Genomic DNA, 24334 nt, shown 5'->3' with positions numbered 1-24334 from the left:
ATTGCGGTATATAAAGTGCTTGCCTTGAAAACACAAGGACCTGAATTTGATCCCTGGTATCCATGTAGCAATCAGGAGACAGGGCTGAAGAAGCAGAGACAGGCAAATCTCTGGGACTCACTGTCAGACTCATCAAAGCGGCCATCCCCCATCTAATGAGTCCCTGTCTCAAAACCCAAGGTTGATGACTCCCGGGGAACAACACTCAAGATTGTGTTCTGGCTTACACACAGGTGCACGCACACACAAGGTCACAACACACCCAAGGTTGGCGATTTGGACAAGGTTGGTGGTTTGGAATCCTAGCACCTTTTAGGTAAAAGCATAGAGTTATAGATAGTTTGGTTTAAATAAATAATATATTTAGTGAACTCATAAAAATAACATGTAGTATTGCTGGTTGAGGAAATTTAGCTGGAATGCAAAATTTGAAACAACATTCATTTGGTCACATTGGAAAGCATCAGTCAGAAATTCACATATAGATGCTTTTAAATGGAAATGGTACTTATCGGGGGACATGGCCTCTCCTCATGTAATGTTTTTAGATAAACAAGTAGGGAAATTTGCACTAATTCTGTAGGGGCATGATTAAAAATAATTAACTGAAAAAAACATATTCTATTTAAAAAAATCTTAAAAAAGAAGAAAAAAAAAGACAATGGGTTTTGCACTTTCCAAAAGTGGTGAATGTGTAGTACATATTTGGGATCTGAAGCCTTCCATGATGTAAGTTTCCTTCCTTTTGTGCATCTGCCAATTTACATTTTAAAATCCTCTTACCAAAGACTGTCTCCAGGGAAGAGAAGGTATGTGTTCTATGACTCAGTCTTGGCAACTATTAAAAGGCATGCTGTTACGGTTAAAGACAACCAGAATGTAACACTTGTACTGTCAAACTACAATAATACTGGGGAGGACGGATGAACAGATAGATAGATGGACGCCTTATAGTGAAATGGGGGAGGGAAGAAGAGGCAGAATGGCGAACACCAAGCCTTTTGCTATGACTGCAAAATGATGGCCGAATTCAGGCCAACTGTACGATTTTATCCAGCTGTCATTACCTAAGAGATGGAAATTGCCTAGATGTGTGCTCAGCTTGCCTGGGCTCTAAATCTTTTCTTTCAGAATCCACATTAAGGCAAGAGGCACTATTTGGGACATGCAACTTTTATGCAAGAGGACAGGAATTAGGGGCGAGGGGTAGGATAGAGTCAAACTTCCACCCACTGAAGTTTCTGCTGGGGCAGAGCATTCTTCCCTCAGCTCACATTCCATTTCCAAATTTAGTTCAAAGTCACTAGGGCAAGGAAGTACATTGCACCTCAGGGAAATGTGGCAAAGATAGAGAGGAGTGAAAAATTGTCAGCAAATATAATAGTCTAGCAGATTGAAAGGAGAGAAAATGGTGGACTAATACGATGGGATGTACGTTCTTTTAAAGAAAGTATGATTATTAAGTAAGTAGATACTTCAGTACAGAGCTCCCCTAGCCAGGGGTAAGTGGACCCAACTTTGAAAGCATCTGAAACATGCAACTTTTACAAACTTCTTTAAGAAAATAGAATCAACAGATAGAAAATTAGGAGCCTTAAAGCTTAAGCTAAATCAGTGTTATGTTCAATCTTTCCTCCAGTTTACATAGTGTTTGAAAAATAATAATTCCATTAATCAATAAAATTATGACAAAAATATTTATCCCATTCCAAAACTTACAACTGTTCTTTGAAAATAAAACACTTTAATTTTTAATAAGGATCATTTATTAGGGCCACGCAAATCATAACCGAGAGGAAGGTGGAAATTTCTTAAGGTCCTTCTCTGAAGAAATCTGTTTATTTGCTTTTAGTCTCACTCGAAGAATCCAAATGGACTGTCATGTCACATATTTGATGACTGACTTCCTTCATGGTGCTGTTATAATCAGTGCATTTAATTTTGGAAACAAAATGTGGAACCTCCCATCAGAACATGGCTCACTGTGGGTGTGTTGATACCAGGGAGGGGGAATTAACACTAATTCAGTTCATGCAAAAAGTAATTGATGTCTCAAATTCTCTATACTCTTGGATATTCTTGCTGAGCATAATGAATGAAATTATGGATGCTGTGGGTTATAAGGTAGGTGAATAAGCAATAAGAGTTGTTGTATATGTTTAGAATGTGTTGGAGTGGTAGTGGGCCCAGATCCAGTCAGTAGATGTAACATATGAAAACCATTGAAAGGTGGAGACAGAAAGAGCCTGTGCTCCAAGTAAATATCATTTTACTCTTTACTTGTGGTAGGCAGGATGATGATATAAATAATAATAATAATAATAATAATAATAATAATAATAATAATAATAATAATAAAGTCTGTGCCCTAATCTCCAGAAACTTACATGGCAAGAATACTTAATAGATAATGATTATTCTGGAATTTCTTCCTCCCATTATGAGTCTCTAAAAACCTTTTCCTGGATGGTCAAATGAAGAGATGGCGTGGTAGATGTTCAACAGGAGCGCCAATGCTGTAGCCCCCAGGAACCTGCCTGGCATATTAATTGGTTTCATCTGTGAGAGTCTTACTGGGCTCCTCACCTGCTGGAATATATGATGATAAACTGTGTTGCTTTAAATCTGTGATCCTGTTAGTACAGTGAGAGAAAGGTACTGTCCATTAAATTGAAGGAGTGAGTCACCCAGTGATATAGCCAGATGCTGTCATAGCTCTCTGGTGCGGATCTTTCCGAAGACCCACATTCCCTCGACCTTAGCACAAGCCCTCAGGTTTGACTCTAACCCATCTGTGGGACTTTCCAAGGACACACATCCCCACTCTGCTGTGACCCACTAAGGCATGTTTTCAACCCCCAAATCTCTTTTAGTTTATTTCTTCCTGTTTCCTTAATTTCTGTTTGTGAAGTGACATTTTAGGTCTTCACAGATTGATTATTCTACATGAGGTAAAAATGGCAAAATACATTTCAGTACCCGCCCCCCTCCCGCAAGGGTCACATTCTCAGGTGTAATCAATCTGCTTGCACCAGATCAGGAAAACGATTTTGGAACTATGTCCCTTTTCCACTGCTACAGTGTTTGATGATTTGGTTTGTTTATATTGACAAAGTAGCAAGCATTGACTGTTAAGTTCTTCTGTGGTTTTTGAAATATAGACACTGTTTTAAAACGTTAAACTATACTCCAATTAAATCCACTTAAACTTTGTTGAAACTCATGGATACTTTTGTTCTTGGCTGGACTGACCGATGTGCAAACAAACAAACAAAAAAATCTGTCTTGGGGATTCTCTGGAAGGAACCATACACAGAAACTTTCATTAAAAACAAAGGCAAAAGTGAGTCATCTGGGAGAAGCTACAAACAGATATCAAATATATCCAAAGGAAAGGCATGGACTGGTTCCAAATTGTTGCTTAAAAATCGTAGAGATAGAAATGATCATTGAGTGAAGGTGAGAAACAGTCACACCGTGATGAGTTTTGCACATAAACTAAACTGGAAAATGGATTTCAGCAGTGGTGGAAGTGTGAAAAGTAAATGGATTAAATCTATAGAAGACAGAGAGAAGCCTAGAAAAAGGCACTATGAAAGAATAAACCCATTTGTCAGATAATGGGTGATAATAATGGGCTTTGCACTAATTGACACTATAAGGTTATTATCTAATATTTTAATATGTTCTAATTCATCTTCTTCTCTCAACATCAGAGGATCTAATAGTGTGCAGCATCCTCCTCAAAGAGGTTAATCTCTGGATTTCAGCCATGCATCATCGAACAAACAGGATATTACATTAATGGAGCATCATTTTGCCTGCAATATCGACTATTTATAATATACGGTCATAAAAGGAAGCACCAATTTATTGACAAGCACCAGAGAATGGCAAAAGAGGTTATTTGTATTCCTAAACTACTTCTTCATGCCTAATTTCTTTCCACTATAATCCAAGTAGAAGCTATAAGCATATATCATGTGTTTCCTTTGAGAGCCACAAGTGTAACAGAACACTGGACTCCATGCCAGAACACCTGGGTTCTAGTCCCATTCCTCTGCCTTTGGCAACGGGAAGGCAAGGAGACCTCCCAGAGCCTGTTGCCTGCTTGACAAACAGAGATAATGTTACCTATTTTTGTCTGAGTCACAAAATGAGGCAACCTGATACCCTGCAACCTGAGAGTAGCTTTCTCTACATTGGTCTTTTTAAAAAGTGGTATAGTGATCACTAAAATACTAGTTCATATATATAGTGTTCAGTTCAAATATATAGTGTTATAACTTTAGGTGGAATTGTATTAAACCATACCCTAGTAATTGGTTCTTGATCAGGTTCCAGTTATGATTTTAGGCTTGTGTGCTTATAGTGCTGTCTGTTGCACATGACTTCTTGGAAAATAAACGTGGTTTCGCTACTATTTTGCCTAGGGCTACCTTGGTGAACTTTGCCATAGTTTCTGAGTTCTCTCCTTAAATCATGCCTGCATTAAGGTGTCAGAACAAAACATCTGCTTTGCTGATTTACTTTCTTTCTTTTTTTCTTTTTTTGTTCTGTTTTGTTTTGGTTTTGAGACAGGGTTTCCCTGTGTAGTTTTGGTGCTTGTCCTGGATCTTGCTCTGTAGACCAGGCTGGCCTGGAACTCACAGAGATCCACCTGGCTCTGCCTCCCAAGTGCTGGGATTAAAGGCGTGCGCCACCACTACCCCGTGATGACTTACTTTCTAGTATTAACAGTCACTCCAGTATTGTCAATTTACTCCAGTAAACTAGCAAAATGGACAGTTTGAGTTCGTTTTGCCTTTTCTAAACTAACTAGCTTTTTTGTCTGAATTAATCAAATCAACCAGTAGGCTTAGGCTTCCTATAGATGCAGCTTAAATGTCACTTTCTATCTTCAAGTTGCTACTTTGGGACTTGGTGACATGTAAGTGAAAACACTTTGGTATTTAGAGTGCTACCCAATACCATTTATTAAAGGATTATCTTCATATGGCAGATTTATTTTAACAGCTTTTATTTATGGAAAATTTTAACATAAGCATATTGAATAGTATGAAGACTTCCTATGCTATCACCCCAGCTTCCATAGTTAATAGTTCATAACCAATCCTGCCTCGTCTGTCTCTACCCATTCCTCCTTACCCCGTACTTTTTGGAACAAATATCCCATAACTTATAATTTAATCCCTGAATATTTTACTCTGTATCTCTGAAAAGTAAAATTTTAAACTAAGTATAATAAACTATCATGCCCAGAATAAAATAAGCATTTTCTTTTTTAAAATATATTTATTATTAGTTCTCTGATAATTTCACAAATTCATACAATGTATTTTGATTGTATTCACCCTCCATCCCTCCCTCTAATGCCTCCCTTCAGCACTCCTTCCCATCTTTGTGTCCTCCTTTTTGTAGATTGAAAGTAGATACTTTGCACACAATATATATATATATATATACAATATATATATATACAAAAACAAACAAGAGAAAAAAACACAAGAAACATAAACAGACGCTGAGACACACGCATTTGCACATACAGAAGACCCATAACAACAAAATCAGAAACTGTAATATATATGCAAAAGATCTGTGAGGGAAAAAAAAAAAAAAAAACAACCTGAAAAGCACTGTGAGACAAAAAAAACCTGCCCAAAACACTATTGAGTTCATTTAGTGTTGGTCATCTACTGCTGGGAACGTTGCCTATCCTTAAATGTGGTTTGTTTACCCAGTCAGACTCCGTTGGAGAAAACTAAATTTTCGTTTGCAAGTGGTGATCAACTGGAGATAGCTTCTAGTTAGGGATGGGAATTGTGTCTAATCCTCCTCTTAGCACCAGGATCTCATCTGGCTTAGACCTGTGTGAAAGGTTTTTTGCACCCCGATAAGCCTCTCCGTCAATGCAGCAGTCCAAATCGGACCAAATCAGACCGAATTAGAAAAAGCCCTGGTTTAATGGGCAAAGCATTCCCGGGTGAGTCTCCACCCCGCAGAGAGGAGACCAGAATGAGAGACTTGAAAACTACGTGTCTGTTTTCTGGGATGCAGCTTATATACCCTATGGGAGTGGTCTTGCCAGGGCTTTGAAGGGGCAGATTTGAGGAAAGAGATGGGGGAGGGGAGTAGAGGTAGCTTTTCCACCAGAACATTCCAGACTCTTTGGTATATGGATGCCAGGGTGCCAGGGGTTGAGGTGGAGCTCCCACCCAAACACTGTGCAGGCCCTGTGGATCCTGCCACAGTCTCTGTGAGTTCGTATGTGTGTCAGTCCTGTTGGATCTGGAAGACATTGTTTCCTTGTTATCCTCTATTCTACTTCCGCAGAGTCTTCTGACCCCAGAGGGAAGGGAATTGATGGAGACAGCCCATTTAGGACTGAGCGTTCCAAGGTCTCTCATTCTCTGCACGCTGTACGGCTGTGGGTCTCTGTGTTTGTTCCCATCCAGTACAGGAAGAAGCTTCTCTGCTGACGGCTGACTGAGACACGGCTCTAGGAGTCTATCAGAATGGCATTGGGAGTCATTTTGTTGCTGTGCTCCTTTAACAGAAGAGCAGGGTTTGGTTTTCTCCCAGGTCCATTGCCTATCCAGTCTTAGGTTCTTGGCTACCCAGACAGCGTCTAGGACAGGCTCCATCTCCTGGACTGAGACTTAATTCCGATCACATAATGGTTCGCTACTTCTGTAACTTTTGTGCTGCTCTTGCACCAGTGTATCTGGCAGGTAGGTCTGGTTTTTTCCTTTGTTTTGTTTTATTTTTGTTAATGTTATTGTTGTTTTGTTTTATTTTGGGGTGGGGTCAGCAGAGCATGAAGGTCAGCTGGGTGCTTTCTCTGCCTCTCTGAGCTAGCAGGCTTTCACCCCAACATCTGGCTTCTTAGTCTTTATTGGTAAAATCGGAAGATTGAGATTTAGTTAAAAAAAAATAAATCAATAACATTTCAGAGTTTGATAAAAACAGCACAGGTCACTATTGTAGATCGCAGAGTTTGTAGCTGGGTTGGTGTTTACCTTTCTTTGGCAGTGTGTAGAGTGCCTTCTGGTACCACAAACACCATCAGCAGAGTTGAAGGCTCTAGGTAGGCCCTGGTTCACCTTCTCTGTGTTCAGCCATGTAGGTGTGGTGTTCAGCGAAAGGCCTTACTATCAGTTTGTGGAGATCAACCAATAGCCACGGTGATTGTCTGAGTTGTTTAGGGGTTCCCATGGGGCCCTTGTGGCCAACAACAGGATTATATGTAATTCATTCCCAGCATTGGAGGCTTCATTTAGTGGAGAGATGTCTAGTTTGGGCTTTGTCTTCCCTGTTATTTGATGATTTCATTCAGATTTCTTTCATGTATGCATATATTTTAAGAACTTTCTACTGTATTAGCTTTCCATATGACCCCTCAAAAGGTCCATAGTTTTAACTGTCCCTCCCTGTATTCCCTCCCCTTCCCCATTTGATCCTCCTATTCCAGCCCGCCTGCACCCATCCATAACTTTCTATTCTATTTCCCCTTCCTAGAGATATCCCTCAATCCTAGTCCCTTACTATATACCTAACCTCTGCAGTTATATGGACTGTAGACTGCTCATTGAAGACTGACCAGTTAACATGAACATATAAGCAAATAAATACCACTTTTGTCTTTTGGGGTCTAGCTACCTCATTCAGGATGATTTTTTTCCTAGCTCCATCTATTTACCTGTGAATTTCATGATTCATTTTTTTTAACAGCTTACTAATATTCTGTATATGTACCACATCTTCTTTATCCATTCACTCATTGACAGACATCTAGTCTGTTTCTAATTGTGACCATTATGAATTGGGAAGTAATGAACATGGTTGAGCGAGTGTCTCTATGGTAGGATGAAGCATCCTTTGGGTATATTCCCAACAGTGGTATAGCTGAATCTTGAGGTAGTTTGAGTCCCATCTTTCTGATGAACACCACACTGATTTCCATAGGGGCTGTACAAGTTTGCAATCCCACAAGCAATGGATGAATGCTCCTCTTACATCACATCCTCACTAGCATGAACTGATATTTGTTTTATTGGTCTTGGCCATCCTGATGGATATGGATGAAATCTCAAAGTAGTTTTGATTTGCATTTCCCTAATGACTAAGGATGTTGAACATTTATGTGCTTCTCAGCCATTTGAGTTTCCTCTTTTGTGAATTGTGTTGTTTAGATCTGTACCCCATTTTTAACTGGGTTATTTGTTTTCTCAATGTCCAGGGTTTTTTAGCTGTTTATATATTTTAGATATTAGTCATCTATTAGATATATAGTTAGATAAAATATTTTCCCATTCTGTAGGCTGCTGCTTTGTCTGAATGATGTCCTTTGCTTTACAGAAGCTTTTCAGTTTCATGAGGTTCCATGTACAAATTGCTGGTCTTATTGCCTGTTCAGAAAGTCTTCTGTACCAATACATTCAAGGATATTCCCCTATCTCTTCTATCAGATTCAGTATCTGCATTCTGTTGAGACCCTTGACCCATCTGAAGTTGAGTTTTGTGCAGGGTGATAAGTATGGATCTATTTGTATTCTTCTACATGTAGCCATCCAGTTTGTCCAGCACCATTTGTTGATAATGCTGCCTTTTTTCCAGTGTGTTTCTGGCTTCTATATAAAAAGAAACATCAGATATCCACATGTGTGTGGACTTATGTCTGGGTCTTCAATTTTATTTCATTGATCAATAAGTCCATTTTCATGCAAATACCATGCTGTTTTTAATTACTATAACTCTTTTTTTTGTTTTGTTTTGTTTTGGTTTGGTTTGGTTTTGGTTTTTCGAGACAGGGTTTCTTTGTGTAGTTTTGGTGCCTCTCCTAGAGCTCGCTCTGCAGACAAGGCTGGCCTCGAACTCACAGTGATCCTCCTGGCTCTGTCTCCCAAGTGCTGGGATTAAAGGCATGTACCACCACTGCCCAGCTACTTACTATAACTCTTTAGTACAGTTTGAAACCAGGGTGGTGATACCTCCAGCAGTTCTTTTATTATTCAGAATTCTTTTAGCTATCCTGTTTTGTTTTGTTTGTGTGTGTGTGTGTGTGTGTGTGTGTGTGTGTGTGTGTGTGTGTTTCCATATGAAGCTGAAAATTGTCCTTTTAAGATCAATATTTTCTTAATATCATTAAACTGTTAGTGTTTGTTAAAATTTCCTGGTGTTTCATAATTTTATTTTATTTTTTGTAGTTTGTCTCATTCAGTATCCAGTAAGATCTCCACATTGTGATTGGTTCATGTGCTTCCTATTTTCCCTTTTAATCTTCAATTTTTCTCTTTCTTTCCTTTTATTTTTTGAAGAAGCTGCCCCCTAACTATGACAGGGGAGAAAAGAAAACAACACACAATTAGATAGTATTAAAAACATGTAGCTCTCGAGAGCAGCTAGTGAGTAAAGCATTTTCAACAGAGGTTGAAACTGTAATTATCCCATGGAATAAACATACCTATGGTGGGAATGAAAAGCCAGAGCTCATCCATGGAGCTAGCTCTCAGTTTGGCACTCCAACTGACTGACTGCCTTCCTGTGACTTCTGATGGCGGTCATGAGCACCTGATTTGATGTTTTGGTATCCATGACTTGCTTTTTTTTTTTTTTTTTTACTTTTGCTTGGTACATACTTAGTAATCTCATTCATTTGAAACACAAAATATCACTACCAGAACCTTCACTGGGCCGTACAAAACACAGCCGTTCTCCTTGATTACACTCTATTGTATTCAATGAGTTAGGGACTCTCTCTCTACTTGGAGCTCAGGATTGGGGGATCTGGCTACTCTGCCTAGAGAACTGTCTCTACCTCCCAAGCACTGAGATTACAAGCAGGTGCCTGGTTTTCTTGTGAGTGTCAGGGATCCAAACTTCAGTTCTCATGGTTAGTAAGTTGCTTTTCCCACTGACCCATTTTCCTAGCCCTGATGTTGGCAAAAAAAAAAAAAAAAAAAAAGTACTGTTTGGTTTGTTTGTTTACTTACAGAGTCTTGACTAGCATCCCTCCAGGATGGAAGTCATGAAATTGCTACACTGTGGTTACTCATTACCTGGGAAAAGTGGGTTTATCAGGCTTCTCCCTTATAAAGAAGCTCCTGAGGCCCCATCTCCCCAGTGACCTTTTGAACAATTTTGGGGGTTTCTTTTGCATGAGAGATTTGCTTCTCCTCCATTTATTTGTTCCTTTATTTGGGGGGAATTAAAATCAGGCTATAAGTATGCTAGGCTCTTTCTTCTGTTTGTTTTGAGGCAGGATCTCTCTAAGTTACTCTAACAGGCCCCTGTTGTCCAGGCACACTTTGAGTTTGTAGTTCTACTGCCTTGAGCTCATGAGTAGCTGGGATTATGGGACATCATCGCCAGGTTCAGCTCTCTATTTACTGATTGATTTAACCTTTAATTTGTACTGGTCTGGATTCATGGGCATTTATTCCATAATTTGGTGTTCAATCCTATGTGGCTTTATTGCTCACATTGTCTCATCTCTTCATGCTCTTGACTTTGTGTTCCTTTGCTCACTTCTGTGAACATGTATGTTCAGGACATCTTTCTGCTACCCAAATATTTGGGGCTCAACTTGTAGAGTCCCTGGCCAAGCTTGAAAGCCATCCAGTTTTCCAAGGAGCCTTTGTTCCTTTAACTGGAAAATGATGTGAGAACTGAGGACCTCAGACATTGGAGTAAGAAAGTTTAAATTATTTTTGTCATTTTTATCTATTTCAGAAGCTTAAATTATTTTGTATAATTAAAACTTTTTGTTTTAAAAGCTCCAATTTTCAAAAAGCTACCTCTCTTGTAAAATCTCAGCCTATGTTGAATATTCAGCCTCTATTCCAAAGCAAGTGATTCACATGCACATCACGTTTCTACACACCTTAGTTTTAGATCCAGCATCTGAAAGCATCTACATTGTGCCAATCCAGTCAGCTATTTGGCAAATGATGTCTGTGACCTTTGACTTTTTTTACAAAAAAAAAAAATTGTGACTAGAGTAAACATGTTTATGCCTTGTAATCATAAAGTGCCTAGAGAAAGTGGATTAAATGGCACATATAATAAGGAATCATTATGTTTAATTTGTGAAATCATACAGTAAAATGCATAAAGGCAAATCCTTCTAAAGTGGATTTTATGAATAGGTAGGCAAATCCAGTAACCACTCTTTTCATTACAACACTTATGAAATCTAAAGAAAATAAACAGTGGAAACTTCCATGCTAGAAGAATAAAAGAAAATGTTTTCAAGGATTGTCAGGTCATTTCTATATAAAATATACTAATTTCAGTCTTTCATTTATTAGTAAAGGGGTCTTCATACAATTTATTTATTTTTTTGTTTATTTTTATTTATTTTAAATTTTATTTATTATTTATTTAAATTTATTTATTATTTTATTTCTTTTAAATTTTATTTATTTTAAAGATTTATTTGTTATATATACAGTGTTCTGTCTGCATGTATCCCTGCAGACCAGAAGAGAGCACAAGATCTCATTACAGATGGTTGTGAGCCACCATGTGGTTGCTGGGATTTGAACTCAGGACCTCTGGAAGAACAGCCAGTGCTTCTAACCTCTGAGCCATTTCTCCAGCCCCATACAATTTATGTTTAAAGATGGATTTTATTTTTTTTAATGGATTGCTGTGGGATAATGTCCTTGTACACTGTAAAGATTTGTTACTCAAATTGGCTTAATAAAGCATTGATTGGCCAGTAGCCAGGCAGGAAGTATAGGCAGGGCAAGCAGACTAGGAGAATGCTGGGAAGAGGAAGGGCGGAGTCAGGAGTTGCCAGGGAGACACAGAGGAAGCAAGATGAGAATGTCATTTTAAGAAAAGTTACGAAGCCATGTGGCTAAACATAGATAAGAATTATGGGTTAATGTAAGTGAAAGCGCTAGCCAATAATAAGCCTGAGCCATTGGCCAAACAATTACAATTAATATTAAGCCTCTGAGTCAATTATTTTGGAAGCAGCTGCTGGGTATTTGGGAATAGGCAGGCAGGAGAGAAACTTACTTCCGCCTACAATGAATCCTATATTGTTTGTATTTAAGATACACAACATGATGTTATAAAACACATATGTAGCAAAATAGTTACTACTGTGAAAAATTAACATATCCACCATCTCAAATAGTTGTACAATCACTATCCCACACACCTGTGGCAAGAGCAGCTACTGTTGTAGAATATTTAACTATGTAAAGACGTGCTACATTTGTTTGTGCTATGTAATATTACTTTAACTGTGTAAGGATGTATTGCTTTTGTTTATCCTGCATTTATTTAACAATGTAAGGATGTGTGTTTAATTATGTAAAGATGTGTTGCACTTGTTTCACTTTGTCTGCCTAAGGCACCTGATTCGTCTATTAAAGAGCTGAACAGCCAACAGCTAGGCAGGAAAGGGATAGGCAGGGCTGGCAGGCAAAGAGAGTAAATAGGAGGAGAACTCTAGGCTTGAGAGAAGTAGGAGAGGAGAAAGATGAGAAAGAGGAGGACATGCCTGGGGCCAGAAGCCAGGCAGCTGACAGACAGACAGACATAGAGACAGTAGGAGAGTAAAATATACAGAAAAAAGGGTAAAATGTCCCGAGGCAAAACATAGATAAAGAGAAACAGATTAAAGTAAGAGCTAAGACATGGCCAAGCATTCATAACTAATAAGAAGTCTCTGTGTCATGATTTAGGAGCTGGTTGGTGGCCTAAACAACAAAACAAAACAAAACAAAACAAAGCCTGGTACAAGCCATGTCTACTCACTTAGCAAAAAATAAATCTTCATACTAGACACAACTATCACTAACTATAGTCCTCACACTGTTGCTTATTAGAACTCTGAACTCATTCTATGTAAGAAGGGTTTTTGTGAAAGTTATTCATTCATTCTAGCATCAGGAAAACCTAGACAAACAACAAATATTTGACATCTGACAATCCATAAATCTGTGTGTTATTTTCTCCTCTGTAAAATCAGTTGGGAAATTGACTCCTATATGTAAAACAATTAATATATATATATGTAATATGTCTGTAACTTTTATGTATGTCAACATATTTGTAAAATGGACAATGATCTCTATAAAATACATGCAGCTTAACCCCTCCAAAGTTCAATAATAGGCACTCCTTTCTTATATTTAATATTTTACATTTTTCTACTTACTTAATTTTTTCTTTAATGATAAACATTTTGCTAATTCATACTGACTTCACTATTAAAAAATAAGTTCAAATAAGTGAAATTTGTTAATGTGGTTTTTTTCAATTCAATACTTTAAGGGGAACATTTTGTCATATACCAATGAGTTTTCCCTTTACATTTCTTAATGTGTGGCTTTCATGCATTCTCCCCAAGACAGTGGGGTTATAATAAATCTAGACTACAAAAACAAATAAAACTTCAGTATTCAAATTTCAGTACTCAAAGCAGGTATAGTAAGTCTGCTTCCTACTCTCATATCCTGAAATTCAGACCTATCAAAAGACTCAACAATTTGCTGAATATTTTTTTAGCCCGTGTTGACTTTATTCATGGAAACTGCCAAGTTTCAGGCAAGGAGAGACTTGAGGATAAGATCTGAGGAAAGACCTTGCGGCTTGGAAAGAACAGAGAGAATAGAGAGACGTCAGCCCACCTGAGCCCAGGCAAGCTTCTGAGCAGAGAAGAGGAATGGAGGGAGAAGATGAGTCCGCTCTCAACCCTCTCTCCCAGGTCGAAGCCCTGCCGAACGTGTAGTGCAGCAGCTGCACTGTGGAACACTCAAAGCTGATGGATGGACTCTTCTTCCCTCTGGAACAACAGGGGGAGACATGAGGTGAGAAGACAGTTACCTAGAACAATACATCTGTGCTCCTGCCTCTTTAGCGTGTGTAGCTCTTGGTGGTTAAAGAAAGAACCTTGAAAGGACCACCGGGCTACCAGAGTCCGGAGACGAGGCACACACAGGCAAGTGGACAAGTGGTGGGTACAAAGGACTCACCAGCACTCACAAGCCCAAGGACCACCCAGGCATCCGACTTCCAAGCCCTCTGTGGGCCCCTCAGGACCACCCTACAATTGAAAGTCAGAAAGCCGCTCTTTTTACCACGTTGCTCATCCACCCACACGAAGTCCTGACAGCATCTTGGAACTAGGTAAGAGGAACAGAAAATCCTAAATAATTATCATTTCCCAAAAGGAACTAAGGCTCTGAAAAGTGATTATGTAAAACATACACACATATAACACACAGTTGTTGTGAATCCTGACATTTATAACACACTGTCCAGTAGGTGAGACAGAGAAGTATCAGTTAAGAGAAATGAGGTTATTCAATTTGCAACCCTCAAAACACACCTGGAATCCCAGCACTAGGGAAGTGGAGACAGGAAGACTGGAAACCCAAGTCTTCCTCAGCCAATCTGAAGCTCATGACCCTGTCTCAAAATAAAATAAAATAAAATAAAATAAACAAAAAAATACAACTCACTCTGAAAGGCTTTGAAGGTGACAGACAGGTGCCTTCCTTTTTAGGGTGCTGTGGCAGTCACGTGGCTGTGGATGTGAGGCAGAATGGGAAAGTGAGAGGGAGTGCTCAGCTGCAGCTGGTGACCATGGCAGCTACATACCCTGCCTTGAGCTTGCCAGGATCAAGACCAGACAAGCACCAGGCCCATGAGCTCCAAACAAGGAGGGTGAGGACACTGGCGGGAAGCCAAAGCCCAGGCCAGTTATGAGGTGGCCAAGAGAAGACACCAGAAGCCCACAGTGAAAATTCAGATAAGAAGCCAACTGTGACAAAAGACCACGTCAGACCACAACCTCTCCACTTGGGGAAGCGATGTGGGAGAATGTTCTCCAAGTATGACTCAGCCTAGCACTGGCTAATATTTTCCCTAATTAAATGTGTGACTGAATATCTAACCCCGAGCCTCTTGGGATGCAACAGAGAGCACTACAAGTCCTTAGGGGTAGCCTGGAGTGAAAAATGAAGATTCACTCATGGGGTGCTTGCCCTGGACTCAGGTAGTGGGAGGAGAAAGCTGATCCTTGCAAACTGTCTAAACTGCAGCTAACGGTGATCGGGAGAGCTTATGCGAATTCTCTCCTCAAAACTCAAATTGAGGAGCTTTTTTCAGAATGTGGCAAAAAGAAAACTAAAAGTTGGGGATTCTGATGGATGAAATGTTCATTCATTTATATTTATGAAAGTCAGCACCAGGTTCTTTGGTCCTGGCTAACAATTCAGTAGTAATATGGATATGGGAAGGACATTTAAATTGCATGATAAAGGGAAAAGTTGTGGAGCAATGGAAGAATAAAGATGGGTGATTTAGGGAAAGAGAAAATGATGTGAACGTGTCCCTGAGAGGCTACTGAAGACAGATAAATGGTGAACCACAATGTGCACTCTAGGCCAAGGGAGCAACATAGACAAAAACACCCACCCACCAAAACAAAAAACAACAACAACAACAAAACAAAGAACCTTGCTCCACATGGAACTCAGCACAGTTCAGTGTAGCATGAATCTTAACAGGTCTTATTAATAAAATCAAACCTGAGGCCAGTTATTGGGGTGAATGCTGGAAGATCAGAGAAGCAGAACAAGCCACAGCCACCTTACCTTGCCAATTCCTCAGCTGAACCTGTTTCCTCAGACTGGAAGCCTCTGAGTCCTCATCCAGAATGAATCTCAGCTGAACTGCTGCTAAAAGCCTAAAAGCTTAACCAGCTCTAGTTCCTGGTCCTCATGCCTTAAATACCTTTCTGCCATCATTTCCTGGGATTAAAGGCTCTTGTTTCTATGCCTGGCTGTTTCCAGTGTGGCCTTGAACTCACAGAGATCCAGGCAGATCTCTGCCTCTGGAATGCTAGGATTAAAGGCATGAGTGCGCCGGGCGGTGGTGGCGCACGCCTTTAATCCCAGCACTCGGGAGGCAGAGCCAGGCGGATCTCTGTGAGTTCGAGGCCAGCCTGGGCTACCAAGTGAGTTCCAGGAAAGGCGCAAAGCTACACAGAGAAACCCTGTCTCGAAAAACCAAAAAAAAAAAAAAAAAGGCATGAGTGCCACCATTTTCTGGCCTCTATGTTTGTCTAGTGGCTATTCTGTTCTCTGACCTCAGATAAATTTATTAGGGTGCACGATATTTTGGGGAACACAATATCACCACAGTTCAGCATGACCTAAGGACAAGTGTCAGGATGGTAATGGACAGGAGAGGAGAGCAGAGGCCACAGGAAGCAGACAGGGGGTCAGGAGGAACAGAATGAGTGTGAGAGTGCTGGGCAGGTGGAAGACACAGGCTTGAGAGTTGAGTGGTCTTGAAGGGAGGGGAGAAGCAATCCAGAACCTGCCCTGCTGCTGTTCCAGCAGCTGGAGGTCCTGTTTGCCTGGCCACACTACCAGACACACCAGCAGGAGTAAGATTCAGGAACACAGAATCATCTAGGCATGCTGAATTGGTTGTTCCCACAAGCGCTCTAAAAGGAACCCTGAGATGTAAACAGCAAGCTGTCTGAATCTGGGGATGCAAAAGGAGATCTGCTCGGGGATGCAAATTTGAATGTTGTCAACATAACCAAGATGCCTGATTATTAAAAAAAAAAAAAAAAAAAAATGGGGGGGGTGGCGCTCATGGTCCTTTGTCTTAGTGTAACTGTGTAAAACGGCCTTTGTTTTCAAATTTCCCTCTGTATTCATATGAGGTATGAATCAAGACTAGCAGTTCCCAGGCTGGCAAGATTACTTAGCCAGTTAAGATGCTGTCCACCAAGCCTGATGCCGAGTTGGATGCCCCGAACATACGTGGTGGGAGGAGAGAACTGCTTCCTGCACATTGTCCCCTGAACCCCCACCACATGTGTGTCATGGCTCAAACATCCCCACCCCCACATACGTTCACAAAACAAATAAATAAAATTAAAAATTTTAAAGTAGGCCGGGCAGTGGTGGCGCATGCCTTTAATCCCAGCACTCGGGAGGCAGAGCCAGGCGGATCTCTGTGAGTTCGAGGCCAGCCTGGGCTACCAAGTGAGTTCCAGGAGAGGCGCAAAGCTACACAGAGAAACCCTGTCTCGAAAAACCAAAAAAAAAAAAAAAAAAAAAAAAAATTTAAAGTAATTTTATTCATGGATTAGTTACATGGCAATTTAAAAAGAAATCAGTTTTTATTTTTACTAATTTGAAAAGTGAGATTGATTTTTGAATGACATACTTTATAATTAAAGCATAAAATGTATGTTTCACTCTAACTTTACATACATTGTCTTTTGATGCCTACAATTGAATTGCTTTAATTTCGCTAACTTATTCTTATTATAGCCTGGTGTTTTCATTTTTGTTTTGTTTTGTTTTTGTAGTTACAGATTAAATTTTAATCATTTCTTACTAGATTCAATTTATTTGTAAGATTATGTTACTCATCCTCAGACATGAACACTTTAAAATTCTGACATTATTATATTGCTAATACATTCGGAAAATAATGTGAAGCAGCCTTGATTCGTGTGGCTGGGGCCATGCTTACAGCTACGTGGAGTAACCTATGACATGAGCCCAGCGAAGTGCTCTGTACTGACAGTGTCTTGAAAGGCCTTAGGGACAGCAGGGTCATAATGATTACACACATACTTCAGCCATTTATAATGTGGATAGGATTTGACAATGGGAGCCTATGGGATTTGAGAGAAAGGAAGTATTTTTCTAGGTTGTAAGTGCTAGAAAAAACAATTGAGAGAAAAAAATGTCAGTCCTCAGACCTCAGATTTTCATTATTTAATGGAAAACAATTCTACAGCTATCAAAACAATTGTAGTTATCAAAAAGTTATCTTTTATATGACCACTCAGATTGATCTGTGCTCTGTGGCTGTGTTAAGAGATTGTATGTATCAGGCTGTTAAATTTTATTGATTTTTAGTTCCCAAGTATTTGAAGTTCTAATTTTGAATATTTAAAAAAACTAACATCATAAAAATGTATTTCTAAGTAATATATGTATATAAATGTATGGTTATGAAAATAAGTGATATCCTGTAATTGAATAAAAAATGTTACAGCTTTTAAAGCTGTGACTTAAACTGAGGGGAAATGTAAACCAGTTGTCCCATGACAAGCTATTAATTTAGTTTCCTTCAGGTTTCTTTCAAACTCCCAAGATAGATTTCCTGAGAACCTAGAACACTGTGGCTCTCAACTGCATCCATCTATGAGTTATTATGAACCAATATTGCTATTCTCCACTCAAACGCAATGACCACGCTTTCTAACTTTTTAACTCCCATCCACCTCTAATTCTTCTCAAGTATTCTGCAATAAAGGCCACATGGAGGGACAATTTAGTCCTGGAGTTTGGTGGGGGAAGGGGAAGAGGCCATAAAAAGGAAATTATGGTGTAATTTTAAGAGGAATATTTATAGCTATGGGTACTAATTTGTTCTTTCAAACTGGCATGGTATTTAGAATTAGTCTAAAATAGATCAAGGTGACTGGATTCATAGTGGGTGATTATTTGTTCAGCTATTACAAATCTGCAGAGAGTTAGCTTAAACTAGACACACAACTCGGAATTCTGGCATTTCTGGGTTCAAATCCCACACCTACTAAATGTCCTGGAAAGATTGCCTACACTTTCTAATCATTTTCTCAACTATAAAACCAAAATAATACCATTGCCTGTCTGTCGATGTAACCAACCGTCTTAATAAATAAGAAACACAGAACCAATGCAAAGAAGAAAGCCAAGAGATCAGAGCTAAGAGCCTTACCCGTCTGCTGCAGCTAGCCTCTTCAGCCAAGACAGACCTACTGCCTGTTTGTACAGACCTCCAGATCTTCTATGGTTGGTATTGAAATTAAAGGCGTGTGTCTCCCATGCTGGCTGTATCCTTGACCACACAGAGATCTACCTAGCTCTGCCTACCAAGTGCTGGGATTAAAGGCGTGTGCCGGGGGGGGGGGGGGGGGGGGGGGGGGGGGGGGGGGGGGGGCTGCTATGGCTTGCTATCTGACCCCCCAGGCAACTTTATTTATTAACATACAAATAAAATCACATTTCAGTACAAATAAAATATCACCATACCTGTCTCTGCTAAGAAATGTTGGCACCTTGAAAACAATTTGAATTCTGCCTAGCAGAGAGCAGGCACTAATTGCTAGCCACTGAGATTCTTCTGTCCTTATGAAGTGATAGCTGCAGGTATGTTGTTTCTGGAATTTTCTTCCTTAAATACCTTTCCTTCCTCCCCTCTCTATTCTGTTCCCTTATATTATCATTCATTTTCACAGCCACTTTTCCCCCATAACTATTTGGCTTTTGTTTTTGTATTTTAATTTTTTTGATAAACTGCATTCATTCATTTTCACAACCCCCTTTGACCCTACAATGCCGCCCGTGACTATTACCACCCTGTCTCAAATTCATAACCCCTTCTTTATAGTTATTTTTATTATATACACACACCACCATTACCACCACCACCAACAACAACAAAAAAAACAACAACCTACTGAGTCTAAATAGTGCTGCGTGTATTTAGTGGTGACCATTTGGGGACTGGGAAACCTATCTGGCAGCTCTTCCCTGGTGAAAACTGATCCCTCCCCTCTCTTAGCAGCCACTGATTTGTGGCTCTTCATTCTTGGGTGAGGTCTTGTTAAATCCCTCTACTTTGGTATGTAGACTGATGTTGTGTAGGTCTTGGGCAAGCAACTCTTGAGTTCATGTGTGCATCATCTCTGTCATGTCTAGAAGACACGATCTTGCAGCATTCCTTCTCATCCTCTGGCTCTTACAATCTTTCCATCCCTTTTCTAGATATTCCCTGAGCCTCTCCAGCTATTCTTCCTTACCTAACACAGTGACTTCACAGAGGCATTCACTAGCTGCTGGACGAACAAACATACAGTCTTAACTTGTCTGTAGTGCCCTCTGAGCCAGCTTTGACTCTATTCTGTCTTCTAAGAGAAGGCGGGCCCTTGTCCTTGCTCTCATAAAGAACCTATCTCTACTCTTAACATAAGGAGATGGATTTTCCTTCAGTTTTCTCTCAATTCATGATTTCCTTTGTTGCAGAGGAATTATTAGGTACCAGGATGTGCAGGCTTCAAGACAATAGTGTCTCTCACTTTCATCCAAAGATGTTTGCCACACTCTAGGTCTGTGAATGATGGACTGCTTGAATGAGTAAATAAATAGGTGACTCATGCCAACTCCTGTAAAGAGACTGGATATTCTCCTCCCACTACGCAGGTTCCAGGAATTAACAACAGCCCATGGGGTAGCTGACCCTGGAAAGTGTGGCAGAAAGCTGTAGCAGCCAAGAATTCTACCTGCTTTTAATTAGTGGAAGAATGAATCCTGCAGCTGGGATTCATTGTAGTCTTTTGTTTGTGAATGAAGAAACTAAACCCTAGGAAAGGCTCCGTTAGTTGAGATCTCCTACTACATTAAAGAACCATGGGGAATATAGCTTAGGTCCTGGTTTGTAGGTTATGCTCATTGAAGTGCAAAAAGATTATCTATCTAAGGCTTACACGTCCCGTTGAAAGCATAGCAGTAACAAGCAGGTAGAGACAATATGATAAATAAGATTGTGCTGTTTTTTCTTATTCATTATTTTTAATGAAAGCTTTGTTTGGTTATAATAACCTCCCATATGAATACTTTAACGACCAACATTGTTAAAGTCATATGTAGCATTTATAAATAAGTATTGTGGTAGCTACAGTAGACTGTATTTTAGAATCTAAGAACCGGCTGGTTTCTCGGTCCCAAATCTTTTTCATCTGGGGAACTGCAGTTGGTTTTCCATCTACTAGGTCTCCTTGTGGAAGTTCATAGACAATGTCCAACCTGCTCCAGGCAAAATGGCCTCATGCACACTGCTGAAAATCTGTATCCAGAGTAGAGTAAGGCTGACAGAAAATAACCAAAGCAAATTCATCCCAATGAGGCTTGCCTAGGACACTGTTAACAGATTCCTCCTGCCTTCCTCCCTAAAATGCCTTGAGATCTGTCCTTCCTGAGTTCACTCTTTGTTAGTTTTCTCTTTGATTCTATGAGCTCATCTATATCCTCCCAAATGATTTCTGTTTAATTAGCTGGAGTTTTTCATGGCTTGGAATCAAACTCTAGCAGTCATCAGACTTGCAAGTTTCATTTTAGTTCATTTTTGTGGGCTTAAACCCTAGTTCTGCACACAGCATCACAAGAAATAAAAGTAGGAGAATGTTGTATATGTGTGTATGTTACCTACTAAGTCCACAACTGTACAAGAAAAATATTTATATTATAATGTATACGAAAACAAAACAAAACAAACAACAACCTTAAGCTTGGTTTTATTATGGAAAGCTATTTGTCTTAAGATGGTCTGGGATTTAAATTATTCAGTGAAAGTCTTTTTGTATGTTTACAGATGACATAACTGTTTTATGAAAACAAATCCAATATTACCAGGGCTGCGTTTGTAAATTTAGGTGCTTTGTGAACTTATCTCATATATATTTCCCTTAAAATTTAACATGGAATTAACCTGTTTATTTATGTAGGTAATAGTAAACCAAATAAAGAAGACCTAATTAATAAATTAGAGAAAACAGCATGCAATTATATCTTAATTTATTCACATTTATCACATTAAGCCACAGATATATTCTGTTTCATGAATACATAGACATATCTTGTGTAAATCAGATGATAATGATTTTACTAGAAATTGTAGCTGTTCTTTAATTTTAAACTGCACTTATCAGGTTAAAAGAGAAAATTCATGAAAGGTGTTCACTTAAAAATGTATGAAACATCTTTAAGAATTAACTCACCATAAAATACATTTATTTATATTCTTTCTGAAAACATAATCGTTTTTGAAAGAATATAAAACAAAGGTTCTCATTAGGCATTCCGGAGTTCTCCCCCACCTCCTTACTCGCCTTTCCTTTTGTCTATAAATTTTCAGGAGTGCAATCTACGAAATTCTTTCTTAGGTAAATGCATATTCTGAAGGCAGGGTGTCAGCTACATCAAGCAGTGAAGCTCATTCTGTTGTAAAATTTAGAACGGTGGCAAAAGATCACCTAAAAAGACTGTTTTGAAAGTCTTTACAGTGCCGTTAACATACACACATCTTTGAACAGCTTTCCAATAGTTAACATGTCTGCTTTCTTCTTTGTTTGGTGTTCTTTTGAATGAAGATGTCTCCCAGCATGGAGAGAGGAAGTAGGCACGCAGTCCCAACCCCCGCTGAGGAGCTCTTTGCTATAGGGAGCTGCTGGGGGAAGGAGAGTCAGTTTTCTCTTCAGGGTGTGATCTCTGGTAAGCCACGTGCTCCAGGGACTGGCCCCACACCGAAGAGTTTTGGAGCAACACAGATTGAACTCATGGACTTTAAACACAAAAGAAGACACAGAGTTGGGTGGGTAAGGAGATGGAGTGGATTTGGGGGTGAATATGATCAACATACATTGTGTGAAATTCTCAAAGAATCAATAAAATGCTATTTTTAATTGTACACAAAGGCAACATCAATCATTACTTTGTCCTCACCACATTTCTTTCACTTGCACTAAATGTTTATGAAGAAGGATAAAAGAAACACATGGCTTCCCTTCTCTGAGGATGTTTTCCATTGCTCTTCACACCCTGACATACAGATTGAAGGACACATCTCTGGTGAGGCTGGCCCTGAGGTTTTACATGTACAGTTATTTAGTAAAGTGGTATTTTATAAGTTGGTAAGACCGTTAAGAGGACACTTTTGATTTCCTTCCATTATAGGCTTCTTGATTTACATACACATTTGTGCTGTGGGATATCTTTCTGTATGCTATGAATATGTGTGGCTCCCATTGGATAATACATAAACTGGTTTTGGCCTATGGCAAGAAAGCTTACAGAGCTGTATCTCCAAGCAGAGATACAGAGAGAAGAAGGGCGGAATCAGGAGAGACGCCAGCTGCTGCCAAAGGAACAACAAGAGGTGGATGGCTCAGTGGTTAAGAGCCTGCCATGGCCATACAGTTAATAAGTAATGTAAGTCTCTGTGTGTTTAATTGGTTGAGTCTGAGCGGCTGTGGGACTGGTGGGTGAGAGAGATTTGTCCTGACTGTGGGCCAGGCAGGATCAAGAACACTCTAGCTACAAAAAATAAACAAATACATAAAAGGAAGAAGAAACTATGTATCCCTCTCTCCTCTCCTTTTAAGAGGTCGCGTATGACAGCAAGAAGCACCGCCTCATATGTGTATGTACGCATGCGTTTTCTATGTGGAGATATAGATATAGATATGTGTGTGTGCATGTGTGTTCTATGTGTGTGCACATATATACATATACATGTGCATGTGTGTTCCTTTAGTCACTGTCTAGTGTTCCTCCTCTGTGTCTGATTTCAGCTGATAGGAAACTTCAAAAAACTAACAAAAATAGTTTTCTGTTCTCTTAAGATACCTTTAAATGTAAAGACCACACTGAGACGTGAAAAAATACATAAAAAACTATTCATTTATAGTCATCATATGTGGAGAGAGAAATTAGGAGAAAGAGACAATGACAAAGAGGGGAGAAACAGAAAGGGGGTTTTCACATTTTTAACTCAATGCACTCACTCATGTGGTTTGAGTTCCCCAACAAGCTCACGACAGTTTTACAATCAAGAAGTCAATTTTAAAATGTCTTTTAAAATATCGTGAACTTCTGCAAAGCTTTACGAAAACAGAAAAAAAAAATGGCCATTTTGCATCCATTCATATAGTTTTGAACATTTGATTTTAAGGAAGGTTTTATTAAGGCATTCTCTTCCTGCCCACCCTACAGATGGGCAGTTGGTAGTGCTGCTGCCAAGGGTGACGGGCTTAAGTGCTTTGCATGTGCTACTTTTCACACTCTCAGAAATCCTTGTCCATAGAGGCAAAGCTAGGTTTAATGGAGTGTGATGTTGCTATGCTTCAGAAGAGGAAAAGCACCAGGGCCCTTCAAAGCTGGAGAAGAGATCCAGGTAGAGGCCCACACCTCTGTGCAAGTGAGTGCTGTGGGCAGTTGACAGTCCCAGGTGTTCCCCAGGTACCACCCGCCTTAATTTGGGGACAGGGTCTTTCACTGGTCTGGAGCTCACCTTGTTGGCCAATGAGCCCCGGGAGTCACCTGGCTCTGCCTCACTAGCACTTGCGAGCCCACACCGCAGTAACAAGCTTTTTTTTTTTTCTTTTTCATATAGGTTCTGGAGCCAAACTCCGGTCTTCATGCTTACCCTGCAAACACTTTAGAGACTGAACCACCGCCTCATCCCCACCATGTTCAGTTCTTTACTGACTGAATCTGTTGTCACTGCAAGT

The 24334-nt window shown here is 39.7% G+C and overlaps 1 long non-coding RNA gene across 2 annotated transcripts in view; it reads right to left on the bottom strand.

Moving 5' to 3' along the window:
• LOC128096150 (uncharacterized) overlaps positions 1 to 24334 on the bottom strand; it is a 74703-nt gene that overhangs the window by 9322 nt on the left and 41047 nt on the right. For both annotated transcript variants that reach the window (XR_008213544.1, XR_008213545.1), the window contains exon 2: positions 13653 to 13807. This is a non-coding gene — a long non-coding RNA (uncharacterized LOC128096150). The remainder of the gene's footprint in view (positions 1 to 13652; positions 13808 to 24334) is intronic.

The sequence above is a fragment of the Peromyscus californicus genome, unplaced genomic scaffold (genome assembly GCF_007827085.1).
Source record: "Peromyscus californicus insignis strain IS unplaced genomic scaffold, ASM782708v3 Scaffold_11__1_contigs__length_118956290, whole genome shotgun sequence".
NCBI lineage: Eukaryota > Metazoa > Chordata > Mammalia > Rodentia > Cricetidae > Peromyscus > Peromyscus californicus.
This window is presented reverse-complemented; position numbering and strand designations above follow the sequence as displayed.